This window comes from Martes martes (genome assembly GCF_963455335.1).
Source record: "Martes martes genome assembly, chromosome: 1".
Taxonomy (NCBI): Eukaryota; Metazoa; Chordata; class Mammalia; order Carnivora; family Mustelidae; genus Martes; species Martes martes.
The window spans coordinates 33,522,528-33,542,276 of NC_137888.1; positions in this window are offsets into that span (position 1 = coordinate 33,522,528).

Consider the following 19,749-nt stretch of genomic DNA (forward strand, 5'->3'; position numbering starts at 1 on the left):
CCATCCCAGGACCCTGAGATCATGACCTGAGCTGAAGGTAGAGGCTTTAACCCACTGAATCACCCAGGCGCTCCACCTTCCACAATTTCTAATAGTAATAGTAATTATTCTCTTAGAAAGATATTTCTAGGAAAGAACACACCTTAGTTGAGTTTCTTCCATTCCTTTTTATTTCCTTTTCTCCAAAATTTAAGTATCATCAACATACAATATTGTATTAGTTTCAGGTATACAACATAGTAATATACATTACAAAATAATCGCAGTAAGTCCACTTACCATCTGTCATCTATACAACATTAATAAAATATTGCCTATAGGGGGCGCCTGGGTGGCTCAGTGGGTTGAAGCCTCTGCCTTTGGCTCGGGTCCTGTTTCCAGGGTCCTGGGATCGAGCCCCACATCGGACTCTCTGCTCAGCAGGGAGTCTGCTTCCTCCTCTTTCTCTCGGCTTGCCTCTCTGCCTACTTGTGATCTCTACCTGTCAAATAAATAAATAAAATCTTTTAAAAAAAATATTGCCTATATTCCCTATGCTGTACATTACATCCTCATAACTTGCTTATTTTTTAACCAGAAATATGTATTTCTCGATCTCCTTTACCCATTTTGCCAAACCCCCATATCCCTCATCTCTGGCAAATATCTGTCTGTTTTCCATAGCTATGAGTGGTTTTGCTCTCTTTGTTTGTTCTGGGTTTTTTTTGTTTTTGTTTTCATTTTTAGATTTCATACATAAATTATATCATATGGTATTTATCTTTTCCTGTCTAACTTATTTCAATTACTGTAATACTCTCAAGATTCACCCATGTTGTTACAAATACTAGGTCTCATTCTTTTTATGCCTGAGTAATATTCCATTGTAAATACATATACCATATCATCTTTATCCTTCAACTGCTGGTGAACACTTAGTTTGCTTCCATATCTTAGCTACCGTAAATAATGCTGCAATGAACATAGGGGTTCATATATCTTTTTGACTTAGTGTTTTCATTTCCTTCAGATAAATACCCAGATTTAAAATTGCTAGATCATACAGTAGTTCTGTTTTTCATTTTTTTTGAGGAACCATCATATTGCTTTCCATACAGGTAGCACCAATTTATATTCCCACCAACAGTACAGGAGAGTTGTCTTTACTCCACATCCTTGCCAACACTTGTCATTTCTTGTTGTTGTCATGTTCTTATTTTTGTTGTTTTGTTTTGCTTTCCTTTGTTTCTGCTAATAGCCATCTGACAGGTGTGAAGTGATATCTCATTATGGCTTAGATTTGCATTTCCCTGATGATTAGTGATATTGAGCATCTTCTCAAGTGCCTGATGGCCATTGGATTATCTGGGTTTTTTGTTTTTTGGGTTTTTTTGCTATTGAGTTGTACAAATTCTTAATATATTTTGGATATTAGTCCCTTATCAGATACATGATTTGCAAATGTTTTCTACCCATTCAGTACGTTGCCTTTTTATTTTGTTAAAAACTTCCTTCTCTGCAAAAACACTTTTTAGTTTTTTATAGTCTCATTTGTTTGTTTTTGCTTTTGTTGCCCTTGTCTGTGGAGTCAGATCAGAAAAATATCACTAAAAACCAATGTCAAGGAATTTACTGCCAATATTTTCTTCAAAAAGTTTTATGGTTTCAGGTGTTACATTTAAGTCTTCAATATATGGTATAAGATAGTAGTCTAATTCTCTCAACATCATTTATTGAGAGACTGCCCTTTCCCCATCGTGTATTCTTGACTTATTTGTTGTAAATTAATTGACCATATTGGATTTTTTTCTGGGCTTTATATTCTGTTCCACTGATTTAGGTATCTGTTTTTGTGCCAGGACCATACTGTTTTGATTACTATAATTATGTGGTATAGTTTGAAATCAGGGATTGTGATAGCTCTGTTCTTTTTTTTCCCTCAAAATTTCTTTGGCTATTTAGAATCTTTTGTGGTTTCACACAAATTTTAGGGTCTTTTTGTTCCAGTTCTCTGAAAAATGCTTTGGTATTTTGATAGAGATTGAATTCAATCAGTAGATTGCTTTGGGTTGTATAAACATGTTAATAACATTAATTCTTCTAATCCATGAGTATATCTTTCCATTTACCCGTGTCTTCTTAAATTTCTTTCATCAGTGTCTTTTATCTCCTTGGCTTCAGCATACAGGTCTTTCACTTCCTTGATTAAATTTATTCCAAGGTATTTTATTCTTTTTGATGAAACTATGAGTGGGATTATTTTCTTAATTTCTCTGAGAGTTCACTATTAGTATGTAGAAACACAACAGAATTCTGTGTATTAATTTTGTATCTTGCAACTTTGTTGAATTTATTAGTTCTGATATTTTTTTTGGTGGAGACTTCAGTGTTTTCTGTATCACTTCATTTGCAGCTAGTGTTGTACTTTTTCCTTTCTAATTTAGATGCCTTCTACTTATTTTTTTACTGGATTATTATGGCTAGAACTTCTAATACTATGTTTAACAAAAGTGGTGAGAGTGGCATTCTTGTCTTTTTCCTGATCTTAGAAGAAAAGCTTTCAACTTTTCACCATTGTGTATGATACTAGCTGTGTTTTTAATTTATGGCCTTTATTATTATTATTCCCTCTATTCCTACTTTGTTATTATCATAAATAGGTATTGATTTTGTCAAGTCTTATTCCTTCATCTGTTGAGATGATATGATTTTTATCCTTCATTTTGCTGACATGGTGTATCAAGTTGACCGATATTTGGATGTTGAACTCATCCTTATATCCGTGGAATAAAACCCACTTGGTCACAGAATAATGATTATTTCACTGTATTGTTGAATTCAGTCTGATAATATCTTGTTGAAGATTTTTGCATCTCTATTCATGAGGTATATTGGCCAATAATTTTCCTTTGTGTGTGGTATTTTTCTCTCGTTTTGGTATCAGAGAATATTGCTGACCTCATAAAATAGTTAAAAATTCCTTCCTCTTCCCTCTTCAATGTTTTCCTCCTTTTCCCTCAAAATTTGATAACGAAAGATAAAAAAAAAGTTAAATCTTCTTTGAATGTTTGATGAAATTCACCAGTGACACTGTCTGGTCCTGGACTTGTTTTTTGGAAGTTTTTTGATTACCGATTCAACTTCATTATTATTAATCAGTCTATTTGATTTTCTATTGCTTGATGACTAGTTTTAGAAGATTGGGTGTTTCTAAGAATGTATCCATTTCTTCTAGGTTGTTCAACTAGCTGGCATATTAATTGTTCATTCTATTCCATTATGATCTTTTATATTTCTGTGGTATCCATTGTAACTTATCTTTGATTTCTAATTTTATTTGGGCCCTCTTCCTATTTTTTCTCCATGAGTCTTGCTAAAGATCTGTCAATTTTGTTTATCTTTTCAAAGAACTAGTCCTTAATTCACTTATTTCTTTTAATATTTTTTTACCTATTTCATTTATTTCTGTTATGACCTTTATTATTCCCTCCTACTAAATTTGAACCTCACTTGTTCTTCTTTTTCTGGTTCTTTTATGCATAAAATTAAATTATTTGAAAAGTTTCTTGCATCATGAGATAAGTCTATATTGCTATGAACTTCCCTTTTAGAACCACCTCTGCTACAATCCATAAATTTTAGAATGTCATGTTTCCATTTTTCATTTGTCTCAATTTTTTTTAAATTTTCCCTTTGATATTGTCAATATCCCTTTGATATTGCTTACTTGCCATTGTAAGGTGGTTAGAATGAGGGTGCAAAACTGGCTCCTATCAATGCCAGTGCCAGCAAGGCAGAAAGAGATTGTAAAGATGGTGTCCACCAGTGTTTTTGGCCCTGGGGAGAGTCCCAACAGTCTTCTGCCCCTTTGGCAGACACTTAAAGTTTAGCAAGTAAACCTCCCTTACCTATGTTCTGGGCTCTTTCCAAATTGTTGCTTTTTGTGGTGGGTCCCAGGGCAAGTGGGTCTGCATGTAAGCCCTTTAAAGGAGCAGAATCTTTGTTCCATAAAACCCTGTATGTTTCTCCTGCATGTAATCCTTGTTGATTTTCAAACCCAGATGTTTGGGAGTTATCTCGCCAGTGCAGAACCTGAGTGTTGAGTTGCCTAATGTGGAGTACCAACCTTTTCTTTTGTTCTTAGGGAGAAGACATATACTTATCTCTGTTTTATTTTTTTTTTTCCTTGCTGTCCCTTTCAACTTGAGGTTGTTGCACGGGGTGGTGGGATTTTTGGTGAGAACATGTTTCTGCCTTTCCTACCCATCTCAAAGTGCGGTTCTTTTATCCTTTGTTTTGTAGCAGGTTTCGGCTAGTTCTGTTTTTTTCAGAAGGATTTTTTTCTATATAGACATTTGTTGTGTCCCTGAAAGAATGTGAGTCCATGATCTTCTTACATCATCATTTTAAACCACCTTCAAGTTTCCTCCATTCCTTGTTCTTGTACTTCTTCTTAGGCAGATTAGTCATTCTTCATTCATTAATACAGTAGTCCTCTCCCAAGAACACTGTTAAGCAAGTCCAATAAATATGAACATTTAATAGTAAAAATTAGTAAGGGCATAAAAGAGTTAAGTGTGAATAATGTGAATATGCCAGACTGTGCAGGGCTCATCATGGAAAGTTGTGCAGTTTGTACACTGAATAAAGTTAACAGCTGCAGATCTCTTGGAAGCTGATGTCCAGCTAGCTCTTAACAAATCTTTCAACTGACACTTGACTGTTTTCCAATAAAAGAGGTACTTTTTATTTAATAATTTTAAAAAAGCTTGACTTCACCTGACAAGGTGCTTTGTTGTTGTTGTTGTTGTTGTTTTATAATTTGCACAAAGGTGCAATATAGACCATCAACAGCCTTGTCTATAAGGACAAATATTTGGTATGCTTTTATTGTCATATCCTCAGCACCTTGATTAGTCTCTGATGCATAATAAAAACCTCAATAGATACTTGTTAAATAAATACACAAAAGCATTGAACCATGGATCAATATGTAACTAGGCAGATGCTTTTAATGGCATAGTTTTGTTCTCTGTCCTTGACTCTGAGCCAGTTAACATTTTTATTAATGCCTTAGATACAGAAAGAAATATGCTGATTAAATTTTGAGATGATCCAAATATGAGAGGATTAGCTAATGCAATTGATATTATCAAGGTTTAAAAATAAAAATGGCAGGGTAAATGATGGGCCCAAACTAACAGAAATCAATTTAACCAAAATAAATACCTTGCAAGTGGGCTCTAAGAATCAATTTTATAATTATATTCTTAGGAAAGCTTAACAGAAAGTAGTTTATATGAAAAATGCCTAAAAGTTTTTGTTGACTAATATTATAAAATGAATTAGCAATATGACTTAGCACTAAAAGAGCAAATGGTTAAAGAAAATGAGGTGTCCAAACTTAAAGATATAGTATAATAACCAAATGCTGCATGTGTTATTCTACATCTTAAGTATCATGTCAGTTTGGGATGCCATTATCTTTAAAGCTTGTATTGATATAGGTAGAGTTTGTCCTAAGGAATGCTTGACTTCCAGGGAAAATGAGGGAGAAAAGAAATCTAAGACTTATTTGATATTCATCTGCAGATATTTGAAGGACTTGCCTGTCTTCCAAAAGGACCTTACACTGAATTTCTCTAGAAAAGAGGACTAGAGTTTAGATGGGGAAGGTGCAGGGAATATAAGAAAATATAAGAAAAAGCAACTAACACTTAAAGCTATCAAAAACCAAAATGGTCTATGTTTAAACCATTGTGCTCTCCCCTCCTGTTAACATTCACAAAGATCCAAAGGATAGTGACTGGTCTCTGAAGAATCATCCACTTTATCAGGGATCATATATAACTTTGAAGATCCCTTTCTTGGCCAAGATTCTATGCTACCCTGCGATTCTAATTCTAATTCTATGAGGTAGTAATAATAAGTAGGAAAAAAGAAAAAAGGAACTTAGTGTCTTTGTCCATTAATTGATTCAGCACAATGTTCATGGATTAGTTCATGCAAACCAATGAGTAACTTTCGCCCTCTTCTCACCTAAACATCAGGAACTACAAATATATACACAGCTGCCCTCACTGATATCTCTCTCTCTCTCTCTCTCTCTCCTGGCATAGTCAAGTTCTTTTATCAACCATTGAGCTGGGCTGCTAAACGACCCATCCAGTACTCCTTTGCTTTACTCTCCCACTCTCTACTCATTCTTAACATCAAACTCCACAATTTGTTAGCATATTCATGAGGTCATTTTGTCAGAAGGAAAGGCATTATATCAACACATTCATTAAAGAATCCTTCTTTACCCAATAGTAATATTGAAGTTACCTTGTGAAGAAGATTTCCAAAGAAAACATGTTTATTTTCTGTCACTTTTAATCATTACCCTGTTTCAGAGACAATTTCAAAAATTAGCAAATGGCAGCTAAATCCAACTTATATTTGTTTCCTACACTAAAAGCTATTTTTTACTGTTTTTGTTTTGTTTTGTGTTTGTTTGTTTTACTTAATGTCCATATATTGGTTTTCCTAAAAGGTGAGATAACACAATGAAATGGGGAGAAAAGTGGACTGAAAATATCCAATTCATATAAGCTCTATACCTGCACACATGTACTATTACCAAATTTGCTGAAAATACTAGAAACAACACACAGAATCTGTTTTTCTTTTCAAATTTTGTATAATACAATGAAAATAACAACTGTTTTAAAACATTGAATTCAAATAAATTTTTTGACAGCACAAAGTAGAACTGCAGAACAGAACTAATCTCATGCTCCAAATACCAAGTCAAAGTAAGAGCTCCAGTTGTAACAAATATTACATTCAGCAAGGGGTAAGTCATACATATGAGGTAGTAAATGTATTTGATGACAAAAGATAATCTGAGCCTAGAGATTCATCCAATATGGATCCTTTTGGACTGAAATATGAATCATAAAATCAGCCTCACAATGAAACACAGCAACTCGGTGAAAACTCCCACTGCTGCTTTTGACACAGCTACATGCAGAATTTGAAACAGAAATTATGAGAAACAGATGGGAGAAGAGTCCTAACCTACAGTAGGTTGATAGTATTTAAGGGCAGTTCACTAATTTCTTCTCTTGAAACAAGAATCACCCAATAGCATCCTTCTCTCTTTTATGCAATATAGTAGCAAGCAGATTTATAGATTTATACTAGCTTTCATATACAGAATATTTGGTTAAATTCTCTTGTTTTCCAAAAAATTCTTAAAAAGTGTACTCTCAAAATATGATTAAAACTGACAAAATATTTGTTGGAATTTTTTATTATGTTCTAAAGGCACTGGATGTCCTGTTTTGTTCATATCCATATAACATAACAAGACAGAGGTAAGACTAATTATATTGATCTTATCAATACATATCAAATAGGCATAACTCATTTATTTAAAGCAAAATAAAACCTCTTGTTTCACCTAAAATAAAGACATCTGAAGAGATTTTTTTTAAGTAAACAAAAACATACCTGCCTAAAGCAGTATAATTGTTACAAAGAAAAAATTAATATTATCTACTGAAATTACAGATTCATTTGGTCTTCGACCCAACAATCCCATCTCTAGGAATGTATCCCAAAGATAAACTAGCAATGATATGAAAAGGAATATGGACAAGGTTATTTATTGAAGAACTCTTTTATATTAGCAAAAACAGTGATATTTGCCTAAATATCCATCAACATAGGGCTTATTTAATAAATTAAAATATGGACCACAAGGTAGAACACTTTGCTACTCTAAAAATACATGAAGAAATTTCTGTATATTATTCTAGAATACTTTCTTATATTTATCATTAGTTGGGGAAAAAAAAGCAAAGTAGGAATAATAAGAAAGGATATGAATATACATGTTTATATTTGACAAACAAGCAATGAAACAAAAAACCAAGATTTCTAGGAAAGTGTTTACCAATAGGCAGAACAAGGGTTCCGGATCATGGGCAAAGGAATAGGAGCTATGTTTCTTTGAACACACAACACACACATACACATACACATTTAATCCTGAAAAATTATACACAGACACACACGTGTGTGTGTGTATAATAACAATAGGCAAATAAAATTGTGCAACTTCTTGGTGGCATAACCACCCAGAGAATAGATATTTCATGAGTCTTTAATAAAGTAATGTAACTAAAACAAAAGCATACTGATTTCTATAATCATACTATTGGTGAAAATTATGATTATTGGTGGAAATTTCTGTATGTTTTGTGGGATAAAGCAGATAATATTCTATCACTGCTAGCACTGGTAGGGATTGGCATTCTCTATATGGCAGAAAGGGGATCTAAAATAATATTAGAATTGGTTAAATAAAAATTCAGTAGTTTTGAATTGTAATGGAAAGAATCAATTGAATGCATGCTCTATTTCACCTTAAAAAAGTAATCCTACCTGCACTCACTGATAAGTCCTAAAATTAATGACCTATAGTTGCATGTAAATTAAAGAGTTCCTTGGGAAAAATGTCCATTACAGCTTTGGAGATGAGTACTTATAAGATGATCATGGAAGTTCATAACTCTCAAAGACAAAGACTACTCTAGTCATATCAAAAGGAGTAACAAGTCAACTTGACAAGGCTCCCAGCCAAAGAATGGACAAGAAGGATAATCACTATAATGGAGGAAGCATATCAAATATATTTAAACTGATGAATTCATAATTATACTAAAAGACAAAAAAATTGGTCAACTAATTAACCTACTGTTTTAAAAACTGGTAAAAAGAAAAGAATAAGCATTTATCCTGCATTCTCTATGTGAATTTTACCAAATAACAACCAAATAGACAAACTAAGTATTTCTAGAATTAGCCCAGGTAATAAATGAAAAATGAATTAAAAGAATCACAGTATCACCAGTTTTTAGTCCCTGAAATATTAATGAATAAAGATATTAATTATTAATGACAACTAAGTAACAGAGAAACAAAATTATGTGCTTCCTAATGAAAGGACATATCACTACCAGTGGAGGAGATGTAGCAAAAATATCACACTTAAACCTGATCCAACTTTTAAATTCAACTACCAGTGCACACAATATACAAGGGCTAGACAAATATGCTAAAAGACACCATGAAGATTCAGTCAGCAAAACCCAGACTGTGAGAAACGCTAAAGAAAAGTGACAATTGTTTTAAATTCATGAACATCAAAGAAAGAAAAGATGGAGAACAAACCTCTATATAAAAAATTAAGAAGACATTTCAAATCAAATGCACTATGAAACACTCGCTTGCATATCAAGTGACCCAAACAAACAATTATATTTATGAGGCAATTGTAAGTTACAATAATGACTAGTATCTCAGGTATTAAGGAATTTTAACCATCACATTTAGGTGCGATAGTGGTGATGCATTTTTTGAGTCCTTAATTTTTTGAGATACATGTTGAACTATGGTTGAAATGCCATAATGTTGGGGGTTATTTCAAGATAATACAGTAGAATCTTAGTTGGTGAGGGTATTAGGTCAAACTTCCCAAAAGCAGACCTAGTTACAAGGATTTATGGTCCCCTTTCGTTGAGTAAGCACTGCTAGCCAGAGAAAGCAAAACTAGAGTGAGACGTACAGGGGGGATTTCATGGAATGTCCTGCAGAAGGTAGCTTTAACATGATCCTGCAGTGGAGGCCAGGAGTACAAATTAAACCTTTGAGATTTCCAGACCCAATACATAGGAGCTATACTTACACACCTCACATCTATCAATAATTGTTCAAAAGCCATTCAGCAAATTCTAACAGGCACTATTATCTTGGAGATGACAGTGCAGAGGCAAAAGCACAAAAATAAGGAAGTGAGAAATCAACCTTATACGATATAAGGATTGTATATTACAAGGGTTATATGTGAAACAAGATTGGTGGAATCCGTAATTCTAAAGTCTGGAATGGTAGATTGTGGATATATGGACATCCACTCTATTATTCCGTGTACTTTAGAATTTGTTTAAATACTCTCTCTACAAAAGGTTTAAAATATGAAGTTTCTGAAATAAATAAACCAATTTCACAGTATTCTCCTGGTATTCCTTGGTTTCTTTAAATTTAGATTAACTTCAATCTCTGCCACCATCTTTACATGGTCTTCTTCCCAGTGTCTCAGTATCTGTGTTTCTCAAATCCCTACTTCTCCATTCTCTCATAAAAAACAACAGTGATTAGATTTGAGGCCCACCCTAAACCAGGATTATCTCATTTCAAAAGTCTTAATTACATCTGCAAAGACTCTATTCCCAAATAAGGTCACACTCTCTGGTGTCCAGGGTTAGAACTTGAACCTATTCTTTGCGAGAGAGGGTCGCAATTGAACCCACTATAGGTTGAATAAGAATGGTGAGTGACTTAAATGAACTTGGCATAAAAAGAAAAAACAGTGTCTTCAAGCACTGTCATCTCTCTTTCCTCTAGTTCTAGGGCAATGTCCTAAGGTTATCTAGTAGCTACTTAGCCCTCTACCATCGACCGCATGGTCTGTTTACCATTAACTGTCAAGTTTCCTTTGTGGAAGCTGACTCGTAGGCTAGAACATAGCCTACAAATCAACTTCTGGAATCCAAAAAGGCATCCTGGGTAGAGGCTGCACCTTACTTAATATAATGTCTGCTATTTGGACATAAGCCTGAAGAGGAGAAAGTGGGGATACTCTTCCAGTTTCTTAACTCATTTGCAGGGGTATGAAAATTGCCGGGAGATTATTTATCTCTCCTGTATCTTATCCTCTTACTAGAAAATAGAAAGTTGTAGACCCAGAGTATATTCTCTTCACACCAAGAGAGCTCTCTGAACAAAGTCAGCCAGACTAATCGTTGATATATTAAAGAAGTCGATAAGGAAATTTAGAAAATCCTTTTCCGAGCTAATTTGCCTGATTTAAAAGCCTACTATGTCTTGCTGCCAGATCCTTTTAGGGAATGTAAAAGTTAAAGATTTTCTGGGTATCTCTCTGATTACTTCTGTAGCAACACTAATAACTGCCCATCCACCCCCATCTACCCTAGCCCTAACACCCCAGGGAGATGCATACCCGGGCTAATTATGGTAAAAATCTTAAACTCAATGTTTTGCCCTATCAAACAGTAAAATAATAAAGTAGAGCAAAGTGGCTCATCCTGATTTTTGTGAGACCAGCAAATTTCAAACTCCTGGCAATTTCTCCTTCTCTTTCCCAAGTCCTCTCCTCCTTCCTTTTCTCCTCCTTGGGTTCCTGGTGGCACCTCCTCAGCACCTTTCCTGTCTCCTTCATCTGTGCTCCAGCAGGGCGCATTCCCTCTGAAGGGCTTCCCCTCGCCCTCCAGGAGGTCGCCCCAGCCTTCCAGCCACAGAATTTCACCAGCTGCTCGGCACTGCTGCTGACATCTCTTGTCTGGGGCCTGATTTCCTCCCCCCACCCCGCATACTCAGCAAGCAGCTGATTTTCTTTACTCCAGTTTAATAGCATTATCTCAAAGCCCCAGTGTGACTGAAGCTTAAAAGAGCATCAGCTGTGGAACTCTCCACATATATGGACTGGAGAAATCTGAAACCCACAGTTAACATGACTTTCCCCAGCCAAAGCAAAAAAGTTCGACTCCTGAAGGTGGAACGAAGGAGGAGGTGGGAAGCTTTTCTTAAACTTACTCCGTGTACATGCCTGAGCAACTTTACAGCGTAGGTTCAGCTTTAATCAGAAGATTTCTGCACAGCCTCAAGACCTAACCTCGGCCTCCAGCACGCAGTGCTCACTGCGCCTTATCCTGTAAAATCAGTGAACGCTCGGGTGCACATATGCACAGTAGCTGACTTTACAAAATGGGTAGAAATGGCACTCCAGGGCCAAAGCTTGCCCTTTGTTTAAGGCTGGATCAGATTCACATTACAAGTTTTTTTTTTTTTCCTTTCCTTAAGATTACAAAAGTGTGATATTAGTTCCCTTGCCTATAATACATCACCCAGATTTACAAAAATTAATGGTAGACATAGCTTATGGCTAGGTGGTGTTAGGAGAGGCGAAAGGGTCCATGTCTTTTGATTTCTCATAAGTTTCTTCCTTGACAGACTGTATATGCCTCTTATATGAATTTTATACACACACACACACACACACACACACACACACACACATCCACAAAAGACCTGAGTGAGTTTGGGAATGAAAGGAAACAGAAAAGGAAGAAAGAACCTAGCCCATGACGCAGTAGAGTTCTATTTTTGTTTACCTTCTCTACCAAAGTAGTCACAGGTGAGTAAATAATCCTTCTCTTTCGCCAAACTCAGAATCTGAGTGTTACCCTCCCCCCACACCCACTCCCAGCACCAAGTTCCTTTGTTGTTTATTTCCCACTTGGGAAAATACAGCTTCTGCTGAGGCTGATCACTTAAATGTTCTATCCTGGGTTTAACTTTAATCACATGGCATTTTAGCTCTGAAAATGCAACAAAATTTTGATTTAAATCTTTCTAAAATATCCTTTTACTGCTATTCAAATTTAATTATTGTAAGAACAGTACCACTATATTAAAATATAATCACCTTACACCTTTTGGCTTCATGACAATGTTCATAAAGTGCTTAATATTCATGTAACATGCTACCTCACCCTGTAATATCACTATATTTATGGAAAGAAATTGTAATCCTCTTTACTGGCTCAGGTTAATTCCAATAAAATATTAAATCCATTTTCTAATCTAAATGAGTTCATTAGGAGAGGCATGGTACTGAGAATACCAAACTCTCTATAGAGTTCAGCTTCATTACATTTCCGCACTGTGCGTTTCCAGAGCTGTTGTACTACATTTATGAGGATTTATCTGTACTGTTCCAAAAACATTCATCCTAATTCTACTCCTTCTGTGCATGCTAATCATGAATATGTTAAGTGGAAATACTAAGCTTGTAGCCAATCTCATCCCCAGATGGGTTCAAGTTATGATTACAGAAGCAAATTTGCCATAAGCACTCTTAGAGCTGTGCCAGTGAGGAGGAAATGAAGGTTTGGAGCTATGCTAAAAGAGAGCGAGAGAGAGAGAGAAGACTGAGACAGAGTGATAATGTCATAGATGCTAGGGGGAAAAGGGGGTATTTCTAGATTGCCATGTCTGCGAGAGAGAGCTTCTAGAATATATAAACAGATCTGTTCAAAGAAATTTAAATAAATACAGGGATTAAATCATTAGTTTCAACTGCTCGGAGTCTCCAAAAGTCCATAATCCAAAGTTGAACTCCACATTACTCAGCTCATTACATCTAGCAAAGCTTTACTTCATTAAGTTCTCCATTTGAAAGAAATAATGGACCTTTTAGGAAGGGAAGATGAGACCAATCTGGGATGTTCAGGTAGTGAATAATTATACAATCCCCAACTGTTTGCCCACAGAGTGTTTTGACCTGTTTTTCACATATACCTAGCATTCCCTTCCTTTCCTTTACAGGTAAGAGAAAATAATAGTAATAATAAGGAATCTGGTTTGCATATCACATAGGATGAACCCATTAAGAATCTTCCATTCACCTCCCGTATCTGCATTTGCAGTGACCTCTGAGTAAAACATTTTAAACTACATTTCAGATGCTTAGTTAGTAAAGCATTTCTCAAATAGACACTTGGTGCATATGTGACTTTTTTTAGTAAAAGATAAAATGAAGATCAGCAAGAAGCAAGTTATTTCTGAGCGCTAGTTATTAAAGCGAGATGCAGGCCCAGTATCAGCTATAAACGTTAGCCGAAATAAATTGTCAATGAAATCCAGTGGCCACTGGTTGTCACTGTTGTACCACAAAATAGCAGTGCAGGTACTAGTCTTTCAAAAGTCTGCCTTGAAAGAGTAAAGTTTGAAACGATGTATTTGACTATTTGGTTCATCACCAAAGCAGAGCACAGAAACCCATACCAAGGCCCCATGAGTTTCAGACTTATTCGGCATTTTGATGTGGAAGTCTGACCAACAAAGATGTAAAATAAAGATATGATTATATACTTAAACAAATACCCTTTGTATTTAGTCATGTGAGAGATATGCTGTATCTTGAAAGCACACATTCTTTCTGATGTTTAAAGTAAATAGTATGTTAATATCCAGCATGTATAATTGATCACTTCAAGACTTAGGCACATTATTCAAATGACGTGCCTCCTAGTGACTGCACTTATAACACTTTTAACCAATAGATGAGTAAACAGCCTTGACATAATCTTCTCTTTTCCCAAATCTGATTAAAACTGGCAAGACAAGAAATCAATGGGATCCTGAATATAAAAATCCCAAAATATTCTGCTGTGTTTGAAATTAATTAAGTAGTGTGACGCAGGAGTCTCAAATCAATAAACATCAATAATGGTGGTGTTAAAGGTGGGAAGAGCTGGCAAGAAATCGGCATGGTATTCATGGTTATAAGATGATTATCTACTCAATGAAATTAAAGGTTAAAATTAGACCAACTATGCTTTGGGAAAATGCAGAGGCAGGTCTGGAGAGTCAAGAACAATGTGTTCCCGAATATAATTTTTCAAATTTTTGAAAAATCATACTTTTTCAATGAAAATGAGGGTACTCCTATTTCAATTTTAATAGGATATCTTCCAAACCATGTTAACAATCACTAAAAAACGGCACACTGGTGTTTTCCAGTGATAACAGCCAGAGTTGGGAGGGGAGGGGGAAGGCTAAAAGTACCAGTGATGTTTTTACTTATTATCATATGTAGGGACCTAGCTACACCATGGAGTCTTTCATATGGTTCTCAAGATAAAGTACTATTGTATTTCAAGGTCATTCTTTTTTGTTTTATTTTTTATTTCCTTTCTTTCCCCTTCCTTTGTTCCTTTGTTCATTCATTCGTGCCTTCCTTTTTTTTTTTTTTCTTGCTTTTTTTCTTAACCTCAGACATAAATTATAATCCAGAAGGAATGAGGCAAAACACATAATCAGGAAAGATGAGATAACTAATACCACCTATATCATAATAATAGGTATAAAATATCAGTTTGTCCCATCTTAACGTCTTTACTCACTAAAAATAAGTAAAGATATAAAGAGACCACATCAATCACACCTCTTATGTGAGACTGCATTTTCATTAAGATGTAAGCATTTTAAATACATTGATTTTTGTCTTGATGTGGCCAATGGGAGTAACTGCCTTCTCTTGTAAAAGACAATCACAGTGGCAGAAACAATTTCATAAGAAAGATGTTTAAACTCCACAAAGAAAGTTTATTAGCAGTGTCATCTATTCATATAAACTTCCCACAGTGTGTTCTTTAAACCAAGCATTCTTAGGAGTGGGGAGAAGAGCAGCCAGATAATCAATAGGGTGCTTGTGGAAAATGACAGTTTCTGGCCTTTATACAAGGCCTATGGAGTCAGAATCTCTCCACAGAGTCTTTAAATACAAATGTTCAGCAAACTTCTCACTTGATTAGAAACATTAAACTTTGGGAGTCATTCTTTCTATCTCATTAAAGAGGAGAAAAAATATTATGACATTATAAACTTTATAATTATGCCATTTTCATGATCAACAGAATCAAAGAACAAAGGTTACATAATATAATTTAGATGAACAGCCCTGAATAGAGGGTAGCATTACCTTTATTTCCTAGTATAATAATTATATATGTTTACAATGGGATATTCCATAAACTACAGGGAACAGAAACACTAACTCAAGAAAGGAATTTTTTGAAAAGGCATGTGATGAGAGAGGTTCCATCAAATACACACTATGTAGCCCCAAACAAAGCAAACCAACAACAAACCAACCCTCATCTCTTCTTCCTATGACAGTTCTTGTATCACTGCCCTGTTTGGTGATTTTTCATTGAGTATCCTCAGGTGATTTATAAATTAATTGAGGAAAGTTTCTTTGTGTTCAAATTCTTTGCATCTCTAAAATACTACACTCTGCTCTATTCATGTAGAAGGCACAGAGTAATCATGTGGTGAATTAGAAAGCTAATTAATGAAGCACACATGGCATACTTCCCTAAGACCGCAGATACAGTCTTTAAACATTTAGGTAAAGCACATTTTTGTAAATTAAATGACTTTCAATTTAGTGCTTAAAGTAGTATCATTTAATATCCAACTACACTCTAGTGCCATGTGCCCTCCATGTCCTCTGAAAGAGGCACAATGAATACATAAATAGCCTTAACCAAAGGGAATGAAAATATGGGGAAGAAGGAAAGCATCAGGATGTAGTATAAGATCACAGGCCTAAAAATTTAAAGCTATGACAGTTTCCAGTTTCTAGTTTTTCCTCCTTTTTTTTTTTTCTTTTTAAGAGCAGAACACTTCCCCCTATTTTCACCCCAAGCTACAGACAGTAATCCTCAAATTGTGCTGTGTCCAGGTGTGGCCATGTGACTGAGTTCTCTCCAGTGTGACGTTACAATATATTATCACTTCCAGAAAAGGACATCTTTTAAAACCCTTTAGTTTCTCATTCCTTTTTGTAGGAGGTTAAAATGCTTGTGTGGTGGTAGCCCAGCCTCAATCTTGATTGGACTGCAACACCCTTAAGAAGACACAATAATGAAATGGAAGAAACCTTACTTTCTACTTTAGACAGGTAAGAAGAAAGTGAAGTTCTAGCTTGTACAAGGTTTATTTTTAACCCTCTGTCTTAGCCAGTAACTAACTCAGCCACACAATGAATAGTGTCATGACTGTGTTCGATGCATTAATTCCGATGAAGCTTTCTTCATCGTGAGTTGACGGATCCTAGTGCTGACCAGGAGAAATCAGGGGAAGATTAACTGGTACACTGGAGGAAAACCAGAATAAGGAAGCACAGGGAGACAGACAAAATCTTGGGAGAGAATTGATGTGAATGTTATGACTAGTGATGAAGAGCATTTGGGGTGAGAGAGTATGCTTTAGTTTCAAGAGAAAGTAAGAGTATTTAAAATTCTAAAATGGAAAAAAAAAATAAAACCTTAGTTCTTGTCATGCCTGGAGATAAATGTCATACTTAGAAAGTACCTAGAAGTGAGAAATACAAATTATTTAAGTAACTGCTTAACAAAAGTAGGGAGCAAGTAGAGTATGAACAAGATCAAAAGTAAAAAGCTTCCCATTTGAACTCATATAATGTTTTAAGATTTTTTTCTTTAAAAAAATTACTAATTTCAATATCTGAAATATTATTTCTTAAACTCATATTTTAAACTGCATATAATAATACTGTGAGTTTCAGTTAATGAATATACCCTTCAGGTTGGATCTGTTAGGGTCTGATTTGTGATGCCCCTCTTCCCTTCCCACAAACCAGAACAGCCATGACTTTCAAGTGTGAAACAAGCCACCACCTCTTAATATTTGTGAAATCTGTCCTCTTTTTGAGAAGTCAATACACAGAATAAGTAAAACAAAGGAGTCAAATATCCAGAAAGGGGATTCAGTTTGTAAAGAAGACAGAACTAGCTAAGGTAAAATTATAAAAGAGACTGCATTTATGTTCATGATCTTTACTGACTCTCTGCACCTCCTTCACTGCACAAATCGCCTGTGCCGGGGCTGTGCCCTTTCAGCAACACCAACCCAGCCAGTCCCCGATCTGCCTCGGGTGCTTACCAAGCACTGTTATACCAGGATTCTCCTGGAATCTTCGTCAAACTCCCAGCTTCTGAACTAAGTAATTTTCCTCGGGGATGCTGGGAGAGTTTATATGTCAAATCACACCAACACCTTACGTCTGGCCATGCATCTTGTCTCTTTACCCCTAGTAAAAGTGTCTGAGTCTTATGTCCCCAAAAATTATCTCTATGCAGTAAAAATGCCTGAATCTTATGTCCCCAGTAACCGTCTCTCTGCAGTAAAAATGCCAGACTTATTTCCTAAGAAACTATCTCTAGCTTTTAAGGTAGTCTTTAGCCAAATAGATCTACTATCAGGAAAATGAAATGGCCACTCCTTTCTCCCTTCATCTATAGATAATATGGATTTATTTTAAGCGGACTTTCTGATGACAGTGCCTGACTGGAATAGAGCAGAGAGTCTCATGTTAAGATTCTGAGACAGTATGACAGAGGGCAAAAAACTCAGTGGGCAGTCTTTTGGAAATTCACTAGGCATAAGTTCATGTGATATTTTTCAGCCATCAATGCATATTTTTTTAACTATACATATTTAAAGTTACTAAATCAATCAGAGTTCATGCTTCTGAAACTGACTCAAATATTCAAGTCAAAATTATATTATTTTGGGAGCACCTGGGTGGCTCAGATGGTTAAGTGTCTCTCTTCGGCTCAGGTCATGATACAGGGTCCTGGGATCGAGCCCCGCATCGGGCTCCCTGCCTGGCAGGAAGCCTGCTTTCCCTCTCCAACTCCCCCTGCTTGTGTTCCTGCTCTTGCTGTCTCTCTTTCTGTCAAATAAATAAATAAAATCTTTTTAAAAATTGTGTTATTTTTATTAATAAAAAAAAACTCTGACATAATGCCTTTTACCTTCAACCTGTTAATATTATATTTTACCTGCCTATTACCATAATGGTGACTCAACTTGCCCCGTTCTGTTTTCTATTCCGTGCCTCCTGTAGGTGCAACAATGGATATTACTGAACATCTGAGCTCTTCTTGGCTGCTCCAGAATGGCAAAAATGAAAGAAAACAACAACAAGACTCATTGTTCTTATCTCCGCACTGCCAAATAGACAGACTTGAAATATCTAAGATTTTCATCCTTCTTGGAAATGGTTTTCAGCTTAAAGGCATTTGACCTGGAGTGAGGTTATATTTCAGTCAGCCTACTCAATGGTATCTAGAGAGGCCCGTCAGCAGAAGCTTAGCAGAAAAAATGTGAGTGAAAGTTCAAGTGCCTGGTAGCTGAGAAAGCTGGAGGGGGGCAAATCGGCTTGAATATCAAAGCTAAGTTCTGTCAAAATGTCAAACGTGATTTTCAAAACAAGACATCCCAGGAAGGCATTAATTGAGGAAGCTTAAATAATAGTTGACCTATTTGACTAAAGGTTATCTTCAAAAGCTTTGAAACAGTTCCTTGGGACATAAGACTCAGACATTTTTATTAGGGGTAAAGGGATAAGATGCATGGCCAGAAGGTGTTGGCATAATACGACATATAACCTCTCTCAATACCTCTGATGAAAATAACTTAGTTCAGAAGCCAAGGGCTTGACAAGATTATAGCACAATGCTGACATATCTGAGCAAAACGTCTAAGGAATTTCATACCAAGATGTTTATGAGCAGGGATCAATTATGAACTGATAGTAGAGCTGATTATTTCGGCTTGAGCATTTTATTTTTTTAAAGATTTATTTATTTACTTTAGAGAGAGAGAGAGGTTGGGGATGCAAGGGGGAGGGGCTTCAGATTTAGTACATGGAACCCAACATGGGGCCCAATCTCATGACTCTGAGATCAGGACCCTGAGACCATGATCTGAGCCCAAACCAAAAGTGGGATGCTCAACCACCTGCACCACCCAGGTTCCCCTTAACCCTGAGCATTTTTAAGATAGTGTTTTCTAATACAGGTAGAAATGATCAGGGGAGAGAAAATATTTAAAACTCATAGAATGGCACCAGGTTAATCAAGACAAGTGTTGGTGACCCGGTCACTGTTCTCTGTATTCAGGGAGGATGGCACAGAAGCCATCAATGCCTGATGCTATACAACTTTTTTTCCCTCAAATTGAGCAACAACCTGGTCTGCAAAGGCTGTGCATAAGCATTGTCTGCTGGGCCGCTTGGCAGCAATTTTCAGTCTATTTCTGTAA